Source organism: Heterocephalus glaber, unplaced genomic scaffold, assembly GCF_053883595.1.
Source record: "Heterocephalus glaber isolate CG9 unplaced genomic scaffold, H.glaber_assembly_v1.0 deba00001452, whole genome shotgun sequence".
NCBI classification, from domain to species: domain Eukaryota; kingdom Metazoa; phylum Chordata; class Mammalia; order Rodentia; family Bathyergidae; genus Heterocephalus; species Heterocephalus glaber.
This window is the reverse complement of record NW_028258302.1, coordinates 21,689,517-21,716,583: the sequence shown is the minus strand read 5'-3', so window position 1 is coordinate 21,716,583 and position 27,067 is coordinate 21,689,517. Positions and strand designations below refer to the sequence as shown.

Sequence of the window (27,067 nt, the reverse complement as noted above, 5' to 3'; positions counted from 1 at the left end):
CAGCACTGAAGGCTAGATGTCAGGAGGAGAGACAAGTCATAAAGCAAGAAAGGGTGTACTTCCAGGTAAAATCAGTCTATCTGCTGTAAGGCAGGTGGAGTCCCAACACTATCAATCAGAGAGGCACTATGTGATTTGAATGTGCAACCTGCTCTGTGCAGACTAACTTCAGGACTTTTGAAAGCCCTAAATCAACAAGCTAAAGAGTCACATAAAGTATACAAAATAATCCTCAAAATGCTACATTTGGTTGGAATATCAGCATTTATACTGCAGGTTTATTAACCAGGAGCAGGCCATGAGTCAACAAGGACTCACTTTATATCCAAAGATGTAACACACACATTGTTAACTGGAAATGAACTTGATTTTCAGATACTGGTATGGCACATACAGCTAGTTTAAAAAAAAGAAATCCCTTGCTTAAAATAGTTATCAGCGACATTTATTCTAGGACACAAAACAAACTGTGTACAAAGAAAAGAAAAGAGAAAACACAACAGAAAAGTAGAGGAAAGAAAGCCCTGTCATTTATTTTGCTTTATGAAGCACTATGGCAACCACAAACTCCTTACTTGTGCCACACTCTGCTCTGCCAACACACATCAGCCAAGGCCACGGTGACATGAGTTTGGCCTGCTGGCATGAGAAGAGATTTCAACACCACATCTAGGGTACAGCACAGATAAGCTGACTGGAATCTAGAGAGACTTATTCAATTCCCAGGTCTGCCATTCATTAACTTATAACCCTCACCAGGTTTTTTTAACCTGCACCAGCCTCTATCCACAAAATGGCATCATTCTATGGATAACTCTCTCACAGAGTGTTATGATGATTTAGATAATACATGTGGAATATATAATATGCAGTAGGGTGTGTTTTATGATTGGGGATCATGTTTAAATACATAGATCCTAAATATTTAAAAATAATTTTAAATATAAATATTTTATGACCCCTCCCATGCACACTAAATCCAACCCCAACCTCTCCTGTTGCTGTAGGCTGGAGCTAAGTGTGTAAAAACGCCACCAATAGCTATGTGCTCTCTGGCTTGTGCAGCAATGAAAACCTTTCAAAATTTAAGCGAAACCTGGTAAAAGCTGTAAACTAGTTTCTCAACTAGGGGTAATTTTCTTAAGCACACATATCTCCACCCAACCCCCACTCGGAGACATCTGGCAATGTACAGAGACATTTTTAGCTGTCACACTGGGGAAGGGGGAAGATGCCAGCATTTCATGCAAATGGGCCAGGGATGCCTCTAGAGACTCAACAATGCAAAGAACAGCCTCCTCACGATAAAGGATCACCCAAATGTTTGACAGAGTCAAGGCTGAAAATCCCTGGCCTAAAAATAACCACTGGGGGGAGGGGTTGCTGGCTCCTAGAATCTGGTCCAGGCCAAGGGTCCCCTCCAGAAAACTGCACATGAGGAGAAACACTGCATATAATTCCAATTCAAATACCACTCATAAGCCCTAAAACCTTTTGATTTCCGCAAAATACCTAGACATCAACAATCTTCTTCTGAATTGAAAAGCAAATTTGTGATATAAGTAAACCTAGCTAATTTGAAACTGTAATCTGGAACATACCGGGATTCAGAGGGCATTAACTAGAAACTGAGCAGTGTGATCCAGGAAAGAAGAGACATAACTTGACCAGAGAAGGTCAACGGGAAGAAACATAGTTTCAACCCTGTGCGGAGCCTCTCTGCACCTCAAGTCCGGCCCCAGTGTGCCACTCCTGTCCTTACATCCTGCTCCCTGGGGTGGGGGCCAGTGCAGCAGGGCTTCCTCCCAGTCAGCCAGACTGCACCTCGCCAGCAGCACCAAGACACTTTCGCAAAACCATCTAACTCATATTCCGACATCCATCCCAATTAACCTTAATTGGAAATGTTTCACAACAAACTGCTAGGGCTAAGGATGTTTAACTATCATTAAATTAGGAAATGACTAAATGCTTCCCATAAGTGAAGCAGCATGGGAAAACTTACTGACAGCTTGTAAAAAGTTAAAATTAGAGTTAACTGGAGCCATTCGCTTGGGAGCCATCCCAAACCCTAAGGGGTCCAAGCAGGAAGCAGTATGAGGAGAGTGAAGAAAACAAGGATGACCCACGGCCACAAGCAACAAGTGACTCTAAGAGCAGGGCGAGTGTGTGAGGGAGGTGTCAACTCAGGGGACTACGTAGGCTAATGCCACTTTTCAAAGGCTCAGAAACAAGCTAAGTGAACTTTCTGTGATTCAGACATAAACATACATGTGTACATCTGTGCATGCATTTTATTCTATCTATGTACTTATCTGCAATGCTGGGGACCAAACCCAGGGCCTCTCGCATGCTAGGCAAGTGTTCTACCACTGAGCTATACACCCACACACCAGCTCAACACATAGCAGAGGGTTTTTTCTTTCCTTCTTATTCTTTAAGCCAAGTGAAGGGATTGATGAATAAATACTCGGATGAATGAGAAATTACAATAGAAACCACCAGGAGAATATAAACTGATATTGTCCAGGTCTTAGATGGAATAGTAAGATTAAGAGTATTCATTATATCATGATGCTTAAAAGATAGGTTAATGTCCTGCCATGTAGTTATCAGATGTCTGGTTTTTAAAGGTACAGGAAAACACAAACAAGTGCAAGTGAGGACAGGACTTAGGATTCAGGAGTCCAGGCTGCGTGTCTTCCCTGTCCTAGACGTCTGTATGATCTGGCTGTCCCCTTAACTTTGTGGCCTGGGATCTGGACAAGCTGATCTTAAAGATTCCTTCTAGATGGACCATGCCCTTTATCTCACCCCAAGCACAGATACCACACTGGGTTCCATCTGTCCTGTCCTTCAATAAAACTCTCAGTTCTGGATTCAGACCTCCTCAGGCCAACAATTAGGTTGCAATCCAACAACAGTGAGTGCCAACCTCAGGCCAGGCCCCGAACTTGGCCCAATGTGTGAAACCTAGTCCTGACCCTCAAGGAACCAACTGTTCATAAAACGGCAGCCACTCAGCTGTGGGATGTGTACAGTGAAGACACAAGATATAGAGGCACAGTTCACAATACAACAATTTGCACTTCTTTCTGTTAATTATTTTCTCAGGACTCCCCCCACTTTTGTGGTTATGCCCTAACCAGTTTTCTATTTATTCTGTAAACTGTCAGCCCCTGACTAAGCCAGCTTCTTCAAAGTGTTAACTGATCCCAGACATCGCCTTCATAGCATGAGCTTTGCTTTACCGGTTCCACCTCCCACTGGCGCTGTTCTCGACTGAAAAATAGCAAAAGAATGACCATTTCATGTCAGCTTCCAGAGTTCTCTGCCCATTCAATTAGTCATTCAATAATTATTTCGTGCTTCCTAGGTAACAAGCACTGTTTTTAATGCTGAGAGGTGAACATGAAGTCCCAGGTTTCACACAGATGTGGTACAGTCAAAATCAAAATGGAAAAGAATCAAGGGTTGAGTCTTTGAGGCTGTGAAAGGACAGCAGGGGTCCCTTTCCCCACTTCAAGCTAGTGGGGCTGAAGGACAGCCTTACTAAGTACATAAACTGAGGTGGGAAAGTTTTTGCTTTTGCTGGTCTTCATAATGCAACTCACCCTGCAACAAAAAAACATGAAAATGGACTAGAACAATTTTTCTGAAAAACAGTTAAGTCAAATAAGACACCAAAGCCTAAAATAGCTTAAGAGTTCACACTATACCGTGTTGTCAAGTCATCTGCATACAGTCAAACCTGGCCTATTAAACCAGTGCCAAGGGGCAAAAAGCCCAAGGTGGAAACCATCGACAGAAAGTCTTCAGGTGGAGATGTGAAGACAGGACATGTTCCAGCCTGTGATAAACTCCACTTTAATACAACAGACACACTATCCTCAACACTAATGAATATTCGTGCAAAGGTACCCACTAAGTAGCACAGAAAACCTCAAAAGATGTCTTAAGAGGGCCACAATAGCTGGGCTGTCATCCTGTGCCCCAGGCAGCCCCCACAGGCTTCTCCAGGCCACTGTGCACCTGCAGCAGCAGCATTTAGGAGGAAGAGATGAGAGCACATCTCCAGCCCCAGAGCCAAGTGCTGAAGGGTGGGTTGTAGGACACTGCAGCTGTACCACTGGATCACGCCCCAACCGCTCAGAGGGCGGCTCACTCTGAGCTCCTCGGCTCAGACCCTCACTTCTCCAAGAGTTTTGCTTCTGTCTACCTCACAGGCAAGGCTGCTGTGCCACGCTGTTTAGCCTTTTCAATTTGAAAATAATTCACTTTTCCATGAGGGTTTAAGAGACTCTAAAGATTTTCCTGCAGCAAAACGACAGAACATTATGTGTCTGAGAAGGTGAATCAGGTTATTATTTTCTAAAAATCATCATTACCAAGTCCACCTCCTATGCACCTCTTTGTGGCCTTGCATGTGTCTGTGCCCCCTCCCTTGGAAAGGGGGAGCATCTGTGACTGTTCTATCAGCTGGTTCTCTGGGACTTCTGAGGCCAGATCATGGAAGACTGCAGCTTCTCCCCAGCCAGCTGAGCACAGGTCCTGGGACCCCAGTGGCAAAGGCCACTTCACCTGACCTCCAGCTGCCATGTTGTATGGAGGCCTCATCTCGTCCTGCGGCCAAGTCACACACAGAGACCCTGAAACAGAGACGTGCCCAAGGATCCCAGGTGCTGTAGCCCCCCACAGTTCCAACTGTGGCTGTCTGCAATAGCACAAGGCCCCAAACCAGAACCATTCAGCCAGGGCCCTCTCGAATCAACAACCCACAGAAACTACTGGAAGACAAGAAAATGATCATCGGCCTCTGAGGTCGTTAGCCTTGGGGTAACTTTGTTAGATGGCAACTGTAACTGCCATAGAACTCCTGTGGTGACCCTGGGGAGATGGGTTGAGCAGAGATTTAGCTAGGGCAGGGCACCCAGTGTGCGGGGCCGGGGCGGGGGGTGGGGGCGTTGCTCATTAGCACCCTGGGCTTTCACTAGAAGGCTAGTGAGGAGTGCAGTAAGAGACTTTCCAGAGCAGAACACAGAGGACAAGGTGACTTCCTGGAGATAGAAGGGAGACCAAGAAGCTGGAAATGACTCATTTTCTAGTTGAGGCTACCTGCTAGGAGATGGTGCCAAAGCCTCATGAGAGTGCATGAGATTTGTGTGTATCCTTTAAAAACTCATTTTGAGGACAAGTAGTAACTCACACTGCTAATTTCTAAGCAGGAGCCCTGGCCAGCCTACCCCCATGACTGGTTAAGGTAGGTCTAGACTTCACAGCATCCGTCTATGCAAAAACAATTGGCTGAAGCCTCAAGGCCTGCCACGGTTATGGTGAAGTTCATCAAGACTTTGGTAAGTCTATATTCCCAAGAGGCTTAACAAATACTGTCTTGCTAAGACTGCACAAAAGTAAACTCTGTTGGAGCCCAGGCTTACTGACCTCAATCACACAGCACCTAACTTAACCATAGCTTGCTTTATACAATCTGGGACCCATCAAACAACTGTTTAAAAGTTAAATCTGTTTTCTGCTATGAGGCTTAGGAACAACTGATCCTGGGGGCTATTTGGGAACCGATTCAAGGGTGAGCCAAGGCACAACCATCTTCAGGTCACTCCAGAAAACTGCGCATTTGGATTAATAAAAAGAAAAATGCTTCTTCCACTGCCTGACTGCCCTCTGGGAAGGACACGGTGATGACAGCGAGGCAAACACGAACAGTCGTGTACCATCTGTCCAGGTGACTTTTATTTCCATGGGAAAATCCTCTACGGATGAAGTCAAAGCCAAAGTGACATTCCAATTGGCAAACCGAACTACCCTTAACCTTTGGGGTCTACTGTGCACCACCATAGCTGGGTCAAAGCCACCTTTTAAAATTGAGGTTAAAACAAAAATCAGACAACAGAAAATGCTTCAGTCCTAGATGCAACTATGCAGAGGAGGATAAGAGAAGGAATCTAGGTCCATGAAATGAATGGCCCATTAGCCAAGCGTGTAAGTAATCAACTCCTATCTTATATGCCGTCCCCAATTAACCATTTAAAAATGACCAGCTCAGTGGTTGTGTCAATGTCATTTTTATTACCATGAAAACAAAATCATTTTACAAGTACTCTGTGTCAGCATCCCAGAAAACAGATCTTGGCAGGCCTTTCACACCCACCTCGGTCCTGCACTCTCATTTTACAATGAGTAAGAGATGCAGAGAAAGTTTTCAAGGCTGCAGAGTGGCAAAATCAGCACCCAAGTGGAATGCCCATGCTGGAAGATGTCCTGTTATGCACCTTGCCATCTCCTCACTGGATTCACCAACCAAGCAACCCTGAGAATGCCAGGCTGGCAAAGTCCAAGCTGTCAGACACAGGCCTTGCCAACAAGGAGCTTATGCCTGAAGGAAGATGACAGCGCAAGAAAGACAGCAGAAAAGAACGCGTGCACCATCTTCATTCTACAGTTAGAACTGCTGGCGCCCCCTGTTAACCAGTATCATGGAGTATCAGGAGTTCCTCCCAATGGCTTCTCCAGACAACCAAAGTACTAACTGTTTTTTAAATCATAAAAGAGCAATCTCTCTAAGATGTATGACATGGTTCGATTTTGTCCACAATGCAAATGAACACATGACAGTGCACTAAATACAGTTAAACCATTTTTTCCCCTGGTCTAAAGATACTGCATATACAGCTAACTGTACTTCTGGAACATAGCCCTCTGTCTGCTTTTTTTTTTTTGGTACTGGGGATCGAACTCGGGTCCTTGCGCTTGCGAGGCAGGTGGCGGAATCACTGAGCTAAACCCCCAGCCCTCTGTCTGCTTTTTAAATTTTTCTGCCTCTTCTGTCAGGCTGAGAGCTACACTTTCACTTTCTCATCAAATATATTGCTTCTAATCAGTTATAGGTTGGGAAACCAGAAAACTATAAACTCAATTTAAAACAAACAAACTAATTCTGAGACCAGGAATAAACCAAAGATTCATAACTTGGGATCCAGAGTTACAAGCTCACACATAGTTTATAAGTACTTTGACTCAGTGCGAAGATTTGTATGTGTACAGGATATGCACTCATTTTTCATTCCAAAACTCGAAACAGCACCACTATCATCCCACCACCATCACCACCATCATCATCATCCCCACTTTCCCATGTAACTCGAAGGGTAGAACTAAGCAAGTCACCAAATAGTCCCTCGAGAGCCTCAATTTTCTCCACCTTGCAGGGCCCCTGAGAACAAGAGACCTCATCTGGCCAGGACCATGCCCCCCATCCCACCCCAGTGCATCCTCCCTAAAGAGCAGGACTCTTCAGAGCAAGGGGCTTCTCTGCTAGGACTTTTACATAACGTTTTGGGTGCTCAAGGGCCTGTTCCTCCCTGATTTTTCCTTCATTTCACATAGGTTTTCCATTTAAGGTGCCAGGAGTCTTAGAAAGATAGGTAGAGTGTTGGTGCAGTTTCCCAAGTCATTGGCACCAACAAAGAACAGCAGACTTCCACAACACTCACCCCCACTACCCCTCTGCTCTCTGTACCAAGGAGCACAGGGGCTAATGCTTCCCTAAAGCCAAAATGAGAGGAAGGGCAGAGGACAGTAAGAATCTACCAATCTCAGGTTCATTCACAAAATCCATGTTTTCCCTTGGTTTTTCTGTACTGTATTATTCCCTCATTTTGCCAGCTTTCTAAAGTCCTCCAACCCATTTCTCTGGCCCAGGAAGAGTTCCACCACTGAGCCTGATCTCCATTTGCTGGTGTTCCCAGGTGACAGGCCCAGTAGAGTCCCCAAGCTCCCTTGACACCTTAGCCAACACTGAGAATAACCACGTGCATCTCCTTAGTATATTTATTCCAGAGAACTTAGCAACTCTCATACAGGCTCTGTGTCAAACTCTGCAACAGCCATTAGTAGATTTTTCCCTTACACATCCCTTCAGGAAGTAAAATATCCGAAATGAGTCACACTCAAGAGCTGGAGCTACGCTTATGTTTACAGCCCCAAACCTCTAACTGCAGAACATAGGACAGTTTCTCTACAGGGATCAGAGTTCACCTGGAGAAACTGGTGGCATGGCAAATATTCCCAGGAGTCAGCCACCCAGCATCACAAGGGAGGGAGACTTGGACAAGAGAGTCCATACTCAGCAAGCATGGGTTGATTCTAGTGTTCTACCTCCCCTGGAAGGCAGGTGCTCTTTCTTCCTGCACTCTCCAACTCTAGCAACTCCCAACATGCAGCTGGTGCCCACCCATACCCACCAGCACCTCGGACAGCTTGCTGACCCCTTTCCACACACAGAAACTCAGTTTCCAATCTGCACTCCACCGAGAGGTGACTGCTGCCTGCTCTCTGTGACTCAGACATACATGAGGCAATGGTGATGATGCAGAGGACACCACATGGATGACAATGGGCAAATCCACTGCACAGTGGGCTCTGCTTGACTTCTACACTGTTTTTGTGCCTCCTCATAAGCCAGCTGACTGAGCTGGAGCAATTTCTCTTGGGTGCGTCTCCTTCACCTGTCCAGGCTTTAAAACACAATGTTATAGCAAAGGAAACCTTACAAACCATCAAAAAGAGAAAATCTGAGGCCTAGACTTTTTGTAACTAATCAGACCTATCATACAACTAAACAGCAAATGAACCAGGACCAGGAAACAAATCCTTTATTATACATCAGTGCTTTTCCTCTGCTTATAGTTTTCAAAATTTAAGAATAGAGCTGGGTTTATACTCCCAAAATACTATTTTGGATAAAATTCTACATTATTAGGACTACCAGTAGCAGTATTAAGAATATTTATACAAGGGCTAGTAATGTAGCTCAGTGGTAGAGTGCATACTTAGCATGCACAAGGCCCTGGATTCAATGCCTAGCACCAAAAAGGAAAAGGAAAATTTATATATTTCCCAGATCATCTTTGAAATGTACTGCTCTTTAGGGATTAAGAATACCAAGTAACGGCCAGGGATTTAGCTCAGTGGTTCCGCCGCCTGCCTTGCAAGCGCAAGGTCCCGAGTTCGATCTCCAGTACAAAAAAGAATACCAAGTAACCAAAGTGTAAAGCAATTCTGAAAGATTAAAGAGAAAGAAGCTAACATCACTAATGGTCCATGGAAGACCGGGCCCTGCACTGTGTGAGCTGGAGGAGAGGCAAGCAGTGGCTGCCCAGGGCAGCCTCCACTACCCCAAGTTCACAGGGAAGCAAACTGAGGCTCAGACAGGTTAGGTGACTTGCCCCAGAGCCTGCACACTGAATGGCAGGGAAGGACTGTAATCCAGGTCCACCTCCATGCCAAGCCTCCAAAGACTCTTGGACAACCTCAACTACAGAAAAACTAATTTCTAGGGCCTTCTGGGAAATAATTTGCTAGCTCATAAAGTCAGATAGGGAAAATGAGTGTCTTTTCCTAGGCTAGGCAAATTATGGGCAAGTCTTTCTACCACCAAATTCTGAAATCTGTCACCTTGGACTCTTTTCTCACAAACACTGTATCACTGGCAGATGGACCTCTCAGAAAATACTAAAGCCTTTTTCAGAGAGCTTCTCTTGATGGTTTCCTGGACCCCTTCAGAAGATCCACAAGGGGCTGTCACCTATGATCTGATCATAAATGCTTCGCAGATGTCTACAGCTGCTTCCTCTGCACAATCCTGGCTGGTTCATGTAACAAGCAACTAATCCCTCCATTTTGTCAACTGGCAGTGAGACACATAATTAGGGACAATCCCAGGACATCTTCAATGGATCCCATACGTGCTGTGCTGTCCAGGTCCCCTGCAATGCCACAAGAAATTAAAAAGGCCCTTCTAAAAATCAGAGACAATTAAAGCCGAATCCCCTATATTTAACTGTGTAACAGTTAAAAAAAAGAAGTTTGAAAAACATAGTCCACATGTTCACTGGCTAAGAAAAGTAAACTCCCTTTCTCATAGCAGAAGCAGCCAACTCACATGAACCTTCTCCCAAACACATTTACAAGATGGCCTGGATGCAATCTGTAACATTTGGATATGGTTTTACGTACTCCAAAATAAAGTGCTATGCCTGCCTTCCGAAGGTGAGGAGACCTCAAGTCCAACTAGCAAACAGCACAGACAGACAAGTCTTCATGGGAAAGAAGCAAGATTTAAGAATATGGAAAAAAATAAAGCCTTCATCAATTCAAGCATTTTATCTAGATTGGGAATAGTGCTGCCTCTTGACTTCCATCCAAAGGGAGGGATGAGGAAATGAACACAACATTTATGCATCAAAAACCATCCCCATCCCATATACTGGGGGACTGGATTCAGGACCTTCACACTGAGCTACAACCCCAGCTGCATGCATGCATTCACTCATTCATTCACAGACAGGGTTCTCACTAAACACTAAGTGGCTCAGGGTGGGCTTGAACTTGCAATCCTCCTGCCTCCACTTTCCAGAGTGTTGGGGCTGCAGGCATACACTTATTTTTAAAATATTATTATAATTTTTACTTGACACATAATAATTGTATATATTTGTGGGGTACAGTGTAACATTTCAATACACGTATACAATGTATAATTATCACATCAGGATAACTGGCATATCCATCACCTTGGGTATATATCATTTCTTTATGTTGGGAACATTCAAAATTCCTTCTATTAGCTATTTTGAAATACTCAATTAACTATTGTCAATGACAATGTTGTCAATGTTACCCTACTGTGCTACAGACCACTAGATTCTTCCTATCCAACTGCCTCCCTGCCTCCCCCTGCACTTGGCTATTTCTTTCTTGGGTTCCCACTTCTACTTCAGATGCCTGTGTGTGAATAAATACAGACAACTCCACCTAACCTCTGCTCTTCCCTATCTGCTTGCCCTATCTAGCTCAAGGGCAACACAATAGGTGCAGCACAGTGGAGCACAGCAGAATCCTGGAACTGGACCCCCATAACCCCAGATATATTGCCAAGACTTTAACATACTTTGGTGATGGAAATGTACAATGCAACATTTTACCAATCGGTAATACGGTTGCAAATTTAACTCCAAATCTGTCACCATGCTCCTCTGTTCTGGTTAATATCAGTACCCACAAAAAGCAGGAAGATGTCAAAAATGACATCTCCTGGCTTCAGTTTTCAATACCTAAGACAGAACACCTTGCAGGTCTGTGCCCCATCACTCTACACAGGCTGGCAATCATCAGTCACCTGCTGCCACCATGCCCCTTTCTTGTCCTGAGAACCACTGCCACCTCTCTGTTGTACGGTCTCAGCATCCACATGTCCACAGAGGAGCTGCAAATAAAGGAAGGCAGCACAGTACTCCAGACAAGGGTGTAGATGAGAGACGTAAAACCACTGAGAGCTTCAAGCCTGCACCTGCCATTTCCTAGCAGTAGAAAGTCCTTCACCTTCCTCAGACTTACTCCTTTGTCTGTTATGTGGGAACAACCATAATATGAATATCTATCTTGCAGGGATGTTTTGAGGACAGTATCAGAAAGTACTGTATAGGTAAAGAAATAAAATACTAAAACATAGTATTGGTCAATAAAAAACAGGTACACCACCATCCTCATACAGAATTTAGATGCAGAGGGTACAGGATTCTAAAGTTCAACGTGGAATTAACTTATTAGCTAAGCTGACCAGAAGGCATGCAAATGGGTAGCCATGGACACAGGCCGGAAAATCAAATCAGTCCGGGCAACTCCTCTGGGTTCTTTTCAGTTAGACCAAAGTAATCTTTACTTGTGGAAACATTATTCCTTCATCAACAGACAGGTTTCCTTGGTGTTAGAGAACACACTGCCAACTAGACATACTTTCAGAAGCTCAAAACTTCCTTTCCTTCTATCCTCTTGAGTGCTTTGTCTAGAAAGCTGGCTAGGTAAGAAGCTTAACATTCCTCAATTAGCAAAAAGAACTAAAGGGAAGTGAAAAGTTCCACATCCAAAACATCTTTCTGATAAGCAGGAACTAAACCCTGGACAGTGCCATATCTCATGCTACCATCTCAAGCAGACCTGGCAAATGACAGCACAACATACAACTACTACTGACAACAAGTTTCACTAAGCAGGTACTCGACCCCTCAACACAGACTGACATGTGGCTTAAGAGACATTACTAAAAAAAATTAGCTCAAACTTTTAAAGTCACTGTCCTAAGTGGTTTATATGCCATACATACCTCATCTAATCATTTTTGTTTGTGTGTTTGGTGCTGGAAACTGAACTGAGGGCCTCTCACATGCTAAGTGCTCACTGTGTACCACTGATCTAGGCCTCTCATTTAATCTTAAAAATGATCCTAGGGACTGGGGGTATAGCCCAGTGGCAGAGTGCTTGCCTAGAATGCACAAGATAACCCTTGGTTCTGAAAAAAGAAAGAAAAAAATTCTATGAGGTAAGTGCTACATTGATCTCAGAAGGGGAAACTGAGGCACAGAGAGTGAAGGAACTGGTATGCCAAGGCAAGTGCATCTGCCCCAAACCTTCTGTGCCCCATTCTACATGGCCTGGCAGTAGTCCGGCCACCTGATGTCACCATGCCCCTTCTTGTCCTAAGAACCACTGCCGCTTCTATGCTGTACAGTCCCAGAGGAGGAGCAGTGGGGTTCTCAGTATTTTTGCATCTGCACAGCACTGCAGCTGAGGGTGCTGAGGTGACGCAGAGGTTGTGTGCATTCAACTTCTGACCCCACCAGGTCATCGTATGGGACCTTGGACAAGTCATTCAACTCTGAGCCTCAGGTCTCTCCTAAAATGAAGTACTCATGGCCAGCACTCTACATTAAAGGATTAAGGGGGATAAGTTCTCCCCAGCACCTAGCACATACCTGGAATAGTCAATGCTCTATAAATTTTACAAGTGAGATCAATAGGGAAGGGGGAGAGGGTAAAAGGAGATAAGTATGTTTGTTCTCACATTTCAAAATAAAGGCCTCTCTGGCCTTCTGCCCACTCTGGGAAGGAGTGCTGTACTCTATATCCAGAACAGAGCCAAGATTGAGCACCAGGAAGACCTCAGGGGCAACAGAGCTTGGAAAGTTTGAAAATGTCTGATCAAAGCAGGCAGGGTTGGGACAGGCTCATTCATTCAGGCCGTGTATGCCTTTACCCAGTAGAAACACAGGGATGGCCTGTGTGACCATTCCTATATATGCAAACACTCAGTTTCTCAGAATGGCGTTTTCCCATTCCATGGTAGATAAACTGTTTCCTTATAGGTCTCATCAGACATATACATCCAATGCCTGATACCTTTCATTAAAAGCAAACGATCGGGGCTGGGGATTTAGCTCAGTGGTTTCGTCACCTGCTGTGCAATGACAAGGACCCGAGTTCGATCCCCAGTACCAAAAAAAAAAAAAAGCAAACGATCTCGTAATAAGGGACCTTAAATTAGCAAGAAGCATTATATTTTTCCATGAATATAAAAATGTCACAGGCCCTTTACAGCCTGCTCTGAAAGCAGGGGAAGAAGCAACTGGAGGTAAAGGTACTGATCCACTCAAGGGCTTTAGATACTGTCATCCTCCTCACCTCCAGTTAGTACATTTCTCACTCACAGAGGAAAAAGATGATGAAGGCCACACTGAGTATGCAAGTGAGCCCCTGGGAGACATTTTCCAAAATAAGTGTTGGAGTGGGATATTTGCTTATTTCTAATAAAGGAAATAAATGACAAATCAATTGTTTCCTGTCTCCTGGTCCTGTAAACACAGAATGCAAAGTCGGCCAACCAAAGGAGCCTGCACACCTCTGCATGGTCTGTGGCCCCTGAGGTTCTTTAAAGAAGGGAATCTCTACAGCTGGGAAAGCCATTAGAAACAAAACACAATGGGCAGCAAGACTCACTCCAGCACGGTCACAGCAAGATGCCCTTCTAGTATTCCAAAGCTAGAAATGCATCTCCCCGAAACCCCTAGGACCCTCGCCCAGGGAAAGTGAAGAAACTGTTTACCAGGAACTCAGCAAAGCCAGGCTCAAAACTCACCAGTGGGAGAGCTTCATGGCACAAAAAGAAAACATCTTTGCTTTAGTTTGCCAATTTTTAAAAAATACTTAGCTCATAAGTTCTGAGACCAAAACTAATGGGAGGCACAGCAGGAGAGCTCCGAAAAAGCAGAGGAGGTTGTTTTGCTAGGCTCCTTCCTCTAACAAGAAGGTAGAAATCAATTCACTTTCCCCTTCTAACCCTTGAATCCCCAGAGAATGATAGTGTTTGGATGGCCTACAAATGCTCAGCTTTCCGGCAGAGCCCCAGACAGGGAATCCATCCATCCAAGTATTGTTCTTACCTCCCACCACCTCCTACAGCAGGGGAGGGACAGGGCAAAAGGCTCCAAGGTCACACTCCTCACTTACAGGATCGTGGGAATGCTTAAGGAAACCCTTGTCACAGCTCTCCCAGCTGGAATCACTGCTTGGGGAGAGGCTGGAAAACTAGGACTACAGGATCCTATACCAGAAGCAGCAAGGCAGATGTTGTATGCTATCTCTGAAACAAATAATAATGATCCAACTGCACTCTGTAAACATGTACAGCTTTAGTGTGCTTCACTGAGACCTCATAGAGAGGAAAAGAAAAAATAGGAAGCTGGGCTACTCTTTTAGCACCCCACCAAGAGTGTCCTGCTGCTCACCAGCTTTGGGAAAGCAGGTTTCAGTAAGAAAATTCAATTAGGAAATACACTTAAGGCTATCAGAGGATACTGAGTGAAAAGAGGTTTTCCCAAGCCTCTCTGTGCACCCCAGGTAATTTGAAAAACAACCACTGGGGCTTCCCATCGCTTTGAGAAATACAAATCTCCAAAGATCCTGGGAATTGCCCAGCTTCTATGTGGAACTGGATCTAGGCTACCTTGTCTGTTTCCTGTGCTGCTTCCCGTGAGACTCAGCACGGGACATTAACACTGTGCCAGGTGCCACTGTCTGCACAACAGCTCTCAAACTCAGGAGTGGTGCCAAGAAGGTGGGGACACAGGTGTTGTGTCTGACTCCCTACCAGGGGCTGATGGCCCAGGAAGGAAGCCTTCATGGTCATCAGCAAGGCCTATTCACTCTTTCTTTTGGTTTCTTAAATGTCCCCTGGCTGAGGAAAATGGCTTAGCTCATTCTCATAGGAAAATTAAATCCAGAGCAAGGGGGCAAGAGCAAGAATCCGTTTCCAATCAACAATGTAAAACAGCTTTAATTCTCAGCCGGGATTCATTCTTGCATGTTGCAAAAATCACTTGTGTTCTACCCAAGACCATAAAAGTTCAAGGATGTATACAGCATGGTGGCACACGCTTGACAAAAGCTGCCTGTGCCAAAGAGACTGCTGGCCTCCGGCAAGCCCCTCTGAGAGACAGGAAACAACAATCTCTTGGAAGGTATCCCAAAACCTCCAAGAGGGAAAGGTGAGCTGAAGACCAGGACTGTCCATTCCTGTGAATGTCCCATTTATAAGAACTGGAGTTCTGAAGCCATCTTGGACAACTATAAACACAAATATTTCTGACCACAGGGGGAAAGAAGTTACCAATTAAAGCCTTTGAGTTGGAGGTCTTTTGTCCTTAAAGAATTATGAACTCTCAGAATTAGTGATGTTGGAGTACCAATGTCCTTATAGGGGAGCTCACCATGACCCAGCAGGCTGTTCATTCACCCTGCACTGGCTGCTCAGCAACTCCTCCTCCCATTTGCACTCTACCCAATAGTCCTTCCTTGTCCAGAGTCATGCCCGATACGTGCCAGTTTTCTGCTATGTCACATTCCCCAAAGGCCTGACACAGAGCCATCACAGACTCTGAAAATAGCACATGGTATTCCTGATAGAGCCAGCCCTCATTTTTGCTTCATTCTCCTTTGCGCTTTTTTTTTTTCTAGTGCCAGGCCTCGTATGTGCTAGCCAAGTGCTCTACCACTGAGCTACATCCCTACCCAGCCCCCGTCCTTTTTTTTGAGGGACTCAGATCCTAACACGCAGTACTTCTGCTCCAGTTCTCCTGCTGCCATCCACACCTCCTGGGCCCAGACATGAAGCCAGGATGGACCAGAGCACAGCCAGGTGTGTGGGGGGTGGGGCAGGAGAACACAGACTTTTCCCACAGCTGAAGCAAAACATGCACATATTACTGACAAATCCAATAAACTTCTCAGAAAGTACCTGGAGGTACAATCACTCAGGAAACACTTTAATAAAAGATACTTTGTGATGAATAGACGCTGGCAGGGATGATGTGAAAACAATTGGCTCTTTATGTAGACTGAACCATTTCTCCTGAAATCCAACTCTCACCACTCAGTCCAACCTTTCTCTACAGTGAAAAGGTAAATTTCAGTCCAACCTAAGGCCAACTGCTCTGAATGGCAACCACTGGATCCAACCAAGGAGCTGCTCTGCCGCTAGCCATGGGGTCTGTGCACCTGTGATCAATGTACAGCAGGAAAGTCTGCAGATTACCCCATGGCAGTCCCCAGGGAGGAATTCCAAAGCAGTGACTGAAGGGGAAGGCATCAGTGTACCTGCTCCACCAACTTCCTCTAGTTCATCCTAGACACATAATTACACTGAAAATCATGTTTCCAAAACAATAGTGAAATTAAAAAACACACATAATATACTGAAATGGTAAGCAGGGCTGAAACTCTAAAAGAGGGAATCCCAGTTAGCTTCCCCTGAATTTCTTGCCTATGCTGCTTGGGTTCTACCTATAGCTGCCAGAGAGGGGACATGTGCCATACTGGTGGCCTGAGCCCAACAGGAGTCCATGTGCTTACAGACTTTTCTTGGAAGTGAGGGTGGGGCTATGCTCAGAAACAATGCACGAAGATCTGGGATTCTGCTTTGTCGCTGGCCCAGCACAGAGAAAGAAGAGTGTCAAAGGCAGAAAGGGGAAGGCTCTGTCAGCTGGGGTGGGGGGTGTAACAGCAGCATACTCATTCAACTTCCTCCTCTGAGCACCTACCTGTACAAACAACAGGCCACCAGCTTGGAATGGGGGGGATGTTGGGCACGTTTACCCTTTCATACAACATACACTCAATGGTTTCCATTACTCAGAACCCTAGAAGTACAGAGAGGACAACTTCATACTCTCCTTGGGTGATGCTGCGTGAGGGTAGCTCACCTGAGGGGCTCTGGGACAGAAAGCAAAAAACAGCAGCACCAAGGTGCTCAAAAGCACAGCAGTGACCACAGGGGCCCTTCAAAACCATCATAGTAGGTTGCTTCTGATAGCGGAATTAATTATGGGGGCTTTGTTACCTTTAAAGTTTGTTTGTGACTTCTAGTTATAATGGGCCTGCATTATTTTTTAATCATAAAAAGGCTAAAGAATTTTTAAACTGATGGAATTTTTTAAAAAACAAAATCCAGCACTGACTGCTGTCATTTAGACCTCGGTACGGTGCTAGAATTCTGCCTCAGAATTGAGACATCCAGACTGCTTATTAAACTTAAACCAGATGATCTGATTCAAACTAATTCAGGCTTGGGGAGAGCACTGTAGGTAGGTGGAGATGAAACGAGACTGGTCATGGATAACGATTTTTTAGGTGATAAATGGGGCTCATTGTTCTATTATATGCTTGAGATTTCCCATAAATTGCTTTTTAATATTTTGCTTGGCAGTGTTGGGGATCAAACCCAGGGCCTCAGGCATGTTAGGCAACCATTCTACAACTGAGGCATATCCCCAGCCCATAAAGTTTTTTAAACTTTTTAATGAAGCAACCCTTGCTCCAAGTCCAGCTCTCATAGGCTCCCAGGCGGATGTGTGGAATGTTTACTGGACAGTGGGCAACTTTCTCCCCTTTGCAGTCAGTCCAGGAAAGTCCTATGGGGAGGGGCAAAGGGAAACCCTCCAGGCAGCTCTGCAGCAGCACAGCTGCTTTGAAGGACTGAAACAACACAGGGTCCTCAAAAGTCACCAAGCCCTTCTTGTGGGAAGCTCTGCTTCCCTGGAGTCTCCAGCTGGGGACTATGTTTAGGAAAGTTCAATGGATTCTGGCTTCATTTTAGCTGCCTTCTAAACCTCATGGAAATACAGCTCCTTCATGCAGTGGAAACTTACTCTGCACCAATTCCACTAAAAGGTCTTCATTATTTTGCATTCATTCTATCAGCATCCAGGAATGGTGAATTATGTACAATGCAGAACTGGTTTGATAATCTTCCTGCCAAAAAACTTAATTAAATAATTACAACCTTGAACATGTTTTCCTTTTATAAAAGGATTTTAAAAACCTCCTTATTTTAAATAATAAGATACCATACTATCAAACTACAATAATACTATCTATCTTAAAACCCAGCTTTAAGGAGATACAAGGCTGCTTGGGTAAGTTTCAGGTCCACAGCTATTTTGCACAACCACATGAGTCAGAACTCAAATAATGCTGTTACCCAAGCTGGCCTTGAACTTGCAATCCTCGTGCCTCAGCACCTCAAGTAGCTGGGATTACAGGTGCATGTCATTATTCCCGGCTTCAAATGATACTTGTCATGTGAAAGTGAACACCTCCAGTGTGCCAGATATTGTGCCAGTATTTTACAAAGAAGGAAACCAAGGTGCAGATGGCCAGGTCACTGAGAGCAGTATCATGGCCAGTATCATGACAGCAGTGTGAGGGTGTCCACCACATACAGCCCTCCTCCTTCAGGAGACACAGCCCTCTAGGGCACTTCATCATGAAAGCTTCAATCACTCTCACTAAGGAAATGCAAATACATACAAAAGATAGAATAAAATACCCAGGGGGATCACTGACCTCTCCAATCCCCCCACTCACTGGTTCGAAACTCTTAAAACTATCTTCTCTCATATAAATAAAATTTTACTGAAAACTAGTGACAAAGCAAAGGAATTATTTACACCAAACACTGGGTGCCTAAGCCCTGCCTGGATGTATAAGTTTTTGTGACAATGAACTGCTAGCTGGCTCCTAAAGGCAGCACCATCCTTGTGAGCGCTGGCCTGGCACTTCTGCTAATTCTCCACCACTCTCCATCTCGGACCTCAACTTGACATAAAGAAGTTACCTTCTGGGAATCCAGACCCAAGACCTGGGGCCAAAGTCAGTCATTTCAAGGAGGTGGTGGAATTCAGACAAGATATCGAGAATAGAATTTTGCCAAAAAATTCCCAATTGAGAGGAAAACAAAACAAAATAAATTTTAAGGCACAAACCACGACCAAGGAATTCCACAAACGCCCTACACAAAGCTTTGACTCAAAGACACTCATTTCAGCATTATTTATGATGGCAAAAAGTAAGAACAGTGACGCACTCTCAACCACTCGGTGCATGGTTGCTTGGTGGCCCCCCCGCCGAACCATCGCTGCCACCCCACCACGAGTGGCTGTATGATTAGGCCACAATCTTCAATGAGTAGACATATTCCTCAGTTCTGTGGTGTTCTTGGTCACACATTTATGGAGTTTCTGAGGGGCAGTGGAGATTACTGCCAGGCACAGCACAACCTCTATGCAGACAAGTGAACTGTAGAGATCCATTACTGCTCCACCAAGAAGCCCTGTGAGAGAGGCTCACCTGGACACAGAAGTGGTGAATTGAAATCGTAGAGCATTTTACAAGAGTTCTGACCTGGATGGGGTAAACCTTAGTGCACTTCCTTTCTCTTGCCTCAGTATTACTGGATTAAAGAATTGCTGCTTCTTGTTAGGAGGTTGATTTCATTTCCTAGTACTCCCAACACCATACTCAAAGCACTGAGAAGTTCAAGTGGAGTATATTGAAGTAGACTTCAGTTTCTTGCATCAATTCTATTCAAGTTTTAAAATCTTTCATAATCCTCTTAAGTTCTTTTTTAACTAAATTAATAATGGCTCGAATGAACTGCCCAGCTCCTGTGGAAGTCACATACAAGAGCATGAGATTCCTCATTACACACAATCCAACCAATGCAACCTTAAACAAGTTTATAGAGGAACTTAAGAAGTATGGAGTTACCACAATAGTAAGAGTATGTGAAGCAACATATGACACTACACTTGTAGAGAAGGAAGGCATCCATGTTTTTGATTGGCCATTTGATGATGGTGCACCACCGTCCAACCAGATTGTTGACTACTGGTTAAATCTTGTAAAAATTACGTTTCGTGAAGAACCTGGTTGTTGTATTGCTGTCCACTGTGGTGCAGGCCTTGGGAGAGCTCCAGTGCTTGTTGCCCTAGCATTAATTGAAGGTGGAATGAAATACGAAGATGCAGTACAGTTCATAAGACAAAAGCGGCATGGAGCTTTTAACAGCAAGCAACTCTTATATCTGGAGAAGTACTGTCCTAAAATGAGGCTGCGGTTCAAAGACTCCAACGGTCACAGGAACAACTGTTGCATGCAATAAAACTGGGATGCCTGATGCAACTGCCTTGGACGTGCAGCTTGAGGCAGGACCTGACTGTCATACAGATCAGCCCAGGTGTTGGCTCGGTGAACGAGTCTAATGAAGCTTTCTCCATAGGAGTGTTGCAAAGCAGTTATACAGGCTACACACAAGCTTAACAGAATCACAATCTCTGGGTTTGGGTTATGATCAGCATATTTGGACAATTACTACAAGATTTTTACTGTTCAGCATTCAAATTGTGCTTATCATCTGTACCAACTGACTTTCCTGAAACCATCCAGTACTGAGTTAGGATATTCCCATGCCAGAATCTTAATGATACATAAGAAATTTAGAAAGATTAGGTGCCAAAATACCCAGCACAATGCTCTTATATTTTTGGTATCACATAGAACCCAAATTCCAGGAACTAAGAAGACTCTAGACCTGTGGTTTATTCCTTCAGTCATTTCAAATGGTAGGGCCTATGTGGCTATTTTCTTGCTCACTTTATGTTTACATCTCACACTCAAACCAGTATGCATCAGGTTTGCTTAAACATTGATTGTTCTTTTTGATTATTACCAAGTCTTATGGTGATTATTTAATGTCTTTCTACAAGTCTTATTTTGTGCTGTTCTGGGAAACCTCCATTTTGAAAATCTACATTGTTACAGAAGCACATGTCTTTAATGTCTCAGACAAAAAAGGCTTACAGTTAATTTAATGCTTGCACTCCAAGGTGCAACTTAACAGGGAGGGCCTGAAAAAAGACTAGGAGTGGGCTAGTCAATATTTTTAGTAAAATGTTGCCTTTGTCTTGTGCAGAACATGTAGAATATGCTCTCTAATTTAGTAAATATTTTTTAAAAGGTATAGATGCTTTATTGTAGCTAGAACAATTCTTAATCATAAAATTTCTGAAATTCTTGTAATTTTTTCCATACTTATCAGAAGTTGTTTACCAACTTATTTTTGTTTGCAGTGTGATTTTTTTTTTCCTTTTCCCAGCCTCTTGCAAAAAACAGAAGTGAGTTTCTGCTAATGAACTGAGCAGACATCTAATATTTTATATGCCTTTTGAGCTGTGTAATTTAATATTTGGATACTTCATAATTTGTTTTATTATGTAACTGATAAAATGGTGATGTGTATTAATGTTAGTTCAACCATATATTTATACTGTCTGGGAATGTGTGGTTACAGTTCTGTGGGACAAATAATTTGTCAGTGTTCACCAGCTTGTAAAAATTTAGTGTGAGAGCTTAAACATCTAAATAAATAATGAAATCCATTTAAAAAAAAAAAAAGTAAGAACAACATTAATGCACAACATATGTAAATTACAGTATATCCATAAAATGAAGCACTGTGAAATTATTAACAGGAAGTTTGTGAGAGACTGCTAACAGGAAGAAGCAGGATGAAAATTTGAAGTATGAAAGCTACATTTAAAAATTATGTTTAAAGAAGACTGGGGGAAAATCCTCCAAAAAAAATAAAGCACAAGTGATTTTATCCATGAGAAGAAATTGTGACTTTTTATTTGTCGTACTTGTTTGTATTTTCTTTTTTGGTACCGGGGATCGAACTTGGGTCTTTGCGCTTGCGCAGGAGGCGGCGAAACCACTGAGCTAAATCCCTGGCTCCTTTTTTTGCATTTTCTACAAGTGAAACATCCATATTCCCCCTCCTACCCTTTTCTTCTGATTATAAATGTAATGCAAACGCTCTGTAAATGAATCAAGCTCACAAAAATAAAAAGTCCCCTTGGAGCCTATCACCTAGAGACATCCCACAGACAACTGTTAATAATAATTTGATTCCTATTCTTCCAGAGTTTTTAAACAGGTATTATTATTTTAATTAATCTATTTATTTATTTTGTTTTTTTGAGACAGGATCTCATTGTGTAGCTCAGGCTGGCCTCAAACTCATGGCGATCTTGTCTCAAGTCTCCTGAGTGCTGGGATTACAGGCGTGCACCACCATGCCTGACAACAAGTATTATTTTTAGAATCAAATAATTTATTTTAAAGAACAACCCCCATGATACCAAACATACTAAAAATGGTTACAGAGACAGTTAAAGATTGCCTGGGGCAGGGGTGGGAATGAAGAGTAGCTGAAATAGAGGTAAGGGATCTTTCTGGGGTGATGGACATGTTCTCTGAGTGGATTGTGGTTATTGTTGCACAACTTTGTACAATTACTGAACATCTACAAAACTACTTTACACTTAAAGGTGGGGAATTTTGTGGTATATAAATCAATTGCTCAATAAAGCAGTTGGAGAAAAACAAAACACAATCCTAAGACTAGAGGCAGAGACAGCTCTGGCTGTGAGAGAGGGAGCCCACGGCTTCACGGCTCTGTGGTTAAGAGAATGTGGCAGGTGGAACTTGTGGGATCAGGAGGACGTGGTGGCTGCTCAGCTATTACCTAGACAGAGGTCCACCGGGTGAGAGGGGCCAGCTCCAGGCTCCACAGCGTACAGGGCGAGGCATTCATAAGCTGGGGCTGAGCTGCCAGGTTCGCTTCAGATGCACACATGAAGGAGACATCACTGGCCAAAGTCCCCAGAGTGTGTACTAGAAAACTGAGAACGTATTGCTCTCACTCAACAGAAACTTTGAAGCCACCCCTGACAAGATAGCCCACCCCGGAAGTACTTAAACAAAGGGGAAGGGCTGGGGATTTAGCTCAGTGGTTCTGCCGCATGCCTCGAAAGTGCAAGGTCCTGAGTTTGATCCCCGGCACAAAAAGAAAAAAAAGAACAAAGGGGAAAAGGCCTGGGCAAAATGAGCCAGGCATGCTTATGAGTGACTGTAGTCCTGGCTACTCAGAAGACTGAGGCAGGAGGATTGCTAGTACCTAGAAATTTGATACCACCCTGGGCAATATAGTGAGACCCCATTTGAAAAAAAGAAGTTAAAAAGTTGGGGTTTTTTTTTTTGGTACCGGGGATTGAACTCGGGACCTTATGCTTGCGAGGAAGGCGATGGAACCACTGAGCTAAATCCCCAACTCAGAAGTTAAAATGATGAACAGGACAACAAGCCATTTGGGAAGAGAAGGTGAATGGAAGATTAAGTGTTACATAAAAGGCACAATGATTATGATCTAGAGAAGCAATCCGGATGCTTGAAAAGGTATAAATGTGTATAATTCTCTTAGAAAATAACTGGCAATTATATATCAAAATCTTTTAAAATGTTTCTTCTTTTCTAGGCACCTACTCTAAAAAGACTCAAGCTGAAGCCAGCAGCCTGCTGCTACTGGGCAAGCCTTCCCAGGGATGGGAGCAGATATTCTGTAACTATTACCATGTCTTCAAAAAAAATAGGGAAATATCTGTTTTATGTTAAATTAGCAAAACTGGATATAAAAATTTAACCTCAACTGAGTTACCAAAAAAAAAAAAAAAAAAAAAGACCCAAATCCTAGGGAGAAATGATATATGAAAATACTGTTTTTTCCTGGGTCAGAAGATTGATGGATCTTTTTTCCCCATATATATACACACACACACACACACACACACACACACACACACACACACACACACACATATATATGTGTATATATATATACCTAGCTTTTATTACAGTATTTCTCAATTTCTACAAGTCTATAATGTGTCTGCAACTAGATTTTGTCAATTTCACCCTCTAGGGTTTGTGTTGTGTAAAAACTAAGCTTTAACTTCCAGACATAAAATTCGACACTGAATGTTTTCCCACCACTGTCCGAAGCATGACAACCACCACCGTAGATTCCACAGTGGTCCCAGAAGTGGCCCTGGCCCGGCCCTCCCAAGCACCATCAATGCTCCCTTCAGGGAAAACTATCACTTTGGATGGCCTCAGTAGGACATTGTGTCACAGGGGTAAGCAGCGCCCCCTAAGCTATCTGCACTAATGGTAGGTGGAGCACATGAAGTGTATTTTAGGTTTAATTAGAACAGACTTGATGTTACCTTTAATTATAACACTGACTCTCCTGCACCCTAATGAGCCTTCTTCAATGTGGGGACAGGGTGGAGACAGCGAGCAGGAGGAGGTAGGTGCAGGGAAGCAGCAGGGACTATCGAGTCTGGGATGGGTGGGCTTTTCTTCTGGAGGGATAACCACTAGCCAACCTGCCAGCCAAACACTAAGGGATTGTGGTCTGTAGAGAAGGGAAGCCAAAAATCTCCAAGTAACCAATGTAAGACTGGGGCCTCAAGAGCAAGCAGGGCGGTGAGCCCTTGGCACTGACAGTGTCCTGGGGCAGTGCCCAGGGCAAAGTAAACATCCAGAACACCCACGTTTTCTGCAGGTGCTTTCCACCTGTGAGGGGATGTTTCCTCCCAGCTATAAATCCAAGTGAATGGGCTATCCTCCCTCTTCCTCCCTTCCACCCTGTGGGTAAGCTTCTGATTATCATTTGATTAATATTTTTCAACTTTTCTTGCCCCAAGTGGAGGTACATTTAGATATGAAAATTAATGTGTTGGTGCCCTTCTGGCAACCTCCTTAATCCACAAAATCCACAGGCAAAATTTCCCGAGCCATTTCATTTGTAAACCAGGAATCAAAATTGGTTATAGTTTCAATCATTTGGACCAAAAGAAGATGCAAAGTGTTCCACCCTCCCTTACCTATGATAAATGCTGGGTTGTTTTTTTTTTCCCATTCCACTGCAGATGATTCACATTAGAAGTTGCCTGGTGACCAGACTAACTTTAATCCTAGTTTGGCAACAAGCTGTCACTTGGCCACCACATCTCCTGGGGGAGACTGTTTTCAGTATCAGTCATTTAGTCATTTGCCTTCTCACATCCAGAAGATCTCTCCTACGCAGGTGACATGTGGATTCCATCAACATTGCTATTTACCTACTTGCCCTCCCATCTCCCTTCACCACAACAGTTAGTGCTTTGACCCTGATGGTCACTTGGCCACCTGTTGCTCCTCCTCTAGCATCAGATCTGATGTGCGTGTCACCTTCTAGGCTGTGGGTCACATGTTATGTACTGGACATGGCTTGGGTGGGAGAATCTTGTGTCCTGGAATGATCTGGCACTGGAGGGGATGAAGGGTTAAAAGCAATCATCTGCAGCTGAAGAGGCATGGGGAAGTGGAAAGAGACCACTCAGATGCTGCCCCAGGCTGCCCCTACCTCCCCTGACTACTCCCATCTGGATTCCCTCTGACCCATGCAGCTGGCCAGGTGGTTTTCATTTGCAGATGAAACCCCAGCAGTTCCACCACCACCCAAACTCCTGACCCTGGAGTCTCTGTAAGGTTGATGTGCACAAAGTACACTTGTGTATCACTGAACAGGCCTGAAAGGTCACACTTCCCAAAGCCGGAACCAGGGCTACAAGAACAAAGTGGGGTCTCGATGCTTAGAAATGCTGATGACAGCCAGAAGAAGAAACTCGCCTGGAGTCACCACGGGGCATGCAGCTGGGGAACAGGGAGAGGGTGGGTCCTTAACATTCTACCTCTCTCACACTGCAGCCACCAGTGCATGGAGCCTTGTTTCTGTGCCACATGCTAGCATGCTCAGGACAATGAGAGCTGCTCTCAAGGCGAATTCTGGTTATGTCCGCATAACGGATGGAATAGAACACCTAAAATCAGGCTCTGAAAGAAAACAGTAACATATGGAAACAATGATAATAACAGTTACACCAACACCAGATTTTTGGTGTGCCAGGCACTGAGCTAAGCACTTTGTGTGTTAACTCATTCCATCCACAAAACACAACTCTAAGATAGCTTTCAGTATTTTACACGTGATGGGACTGCGGCACAGAGATTAAAGAACTTACCAAAGGTCACACACAGTGAGTAAGTGGTACAACCAGAAAATGAGCCCAGACAGCCTGGCTCCAGAGCCAAGAGTTTAACTGCCCTGCCCTGCTCTATTCACCTTCACTATAGTATTAGACATAAAAAACAGCATCTATGTTACATTTGGCTGCCAAAATAAATAATAATCAAAAGCCAGAGAGAAACACTCCAAAATAAATGTTTTTTTTTAATTTATTTTTTCAAAATAAATGTTTTTGTAGGTATTGGGATTAAAATTTTTTTATACACTGCTAGTTTTCTAAATTTTTGACAACTTACAAGATCAGAGGGAGAACAATACTATTATAATTTTGAAGTCCTTAAAGAACAAGGAGAGAGTATGCTGGCACGGGTTGCCAGGCATCAGTGCCGGGCAGGTCTAATGAAACTTACACACAGGCTTCTTCACCTGTGGATTGGGACTGCGGCTCCCTCACCTCAGGCTTGGGGAGGTAAGCACTGGCATTGTTCCTGAACAGTCTGGCAGCTAACAATTTCTTTCCAGAACCTGAAAATTGCACATAATAACAGCTACCACTTTTGAGGCCCGCCCTAGCAGACACTTAAAATATACTGTGTTAGTCAGGCATAGTGGTACATGCCACTAATCCTAGGACTCTGGGAGGCTGAGGCAACTTAGTGACTTAGCAAGACCCTGTCTCAATGGAGCTCAGTGCCCTGTGTTCATTCTGCAGTATGGCCAAAACAAAACAAATCAAAAGTCTGCTCTCACAAAACTCCCTGGTAGGTGAAAAGGAGAAAATGAGGTTCAGGAACTTGCCTGAAGTCACTGCACCCACAAAAGGGTGAACTGAGATTCAAATCAGATTTGCCAAGACCCAGGGCAAGGCTGCTTCACCTGCCTACTTCCTTTCAGCTCAAGATCTGGAGA

The 27,067-nt window shown here is 44.0% G+C and overlaps 1 protein-coding gene and 1 pseudogene across 8 annotated transcripts in view; one reads left to right on the top strand and one right to left on the bottom strand.

The window, feature by feature from the left end:
- The window catches only part of Capzb (capping actin protein of muscle Z-line subunit beta), a 127,300-nt gene that overhangs the window by 67,938 nt on the left and 32,295 nt on the right, over positions 1 to 27,067 (bottom strand). The window lies entirely within an intron of this gene.
- On the top strand, positions 19,814 to 20,365 carry LOC101706134 (protein tyrosine phosphatase type IVA 1 pseudogene; annotated as a pseudogene).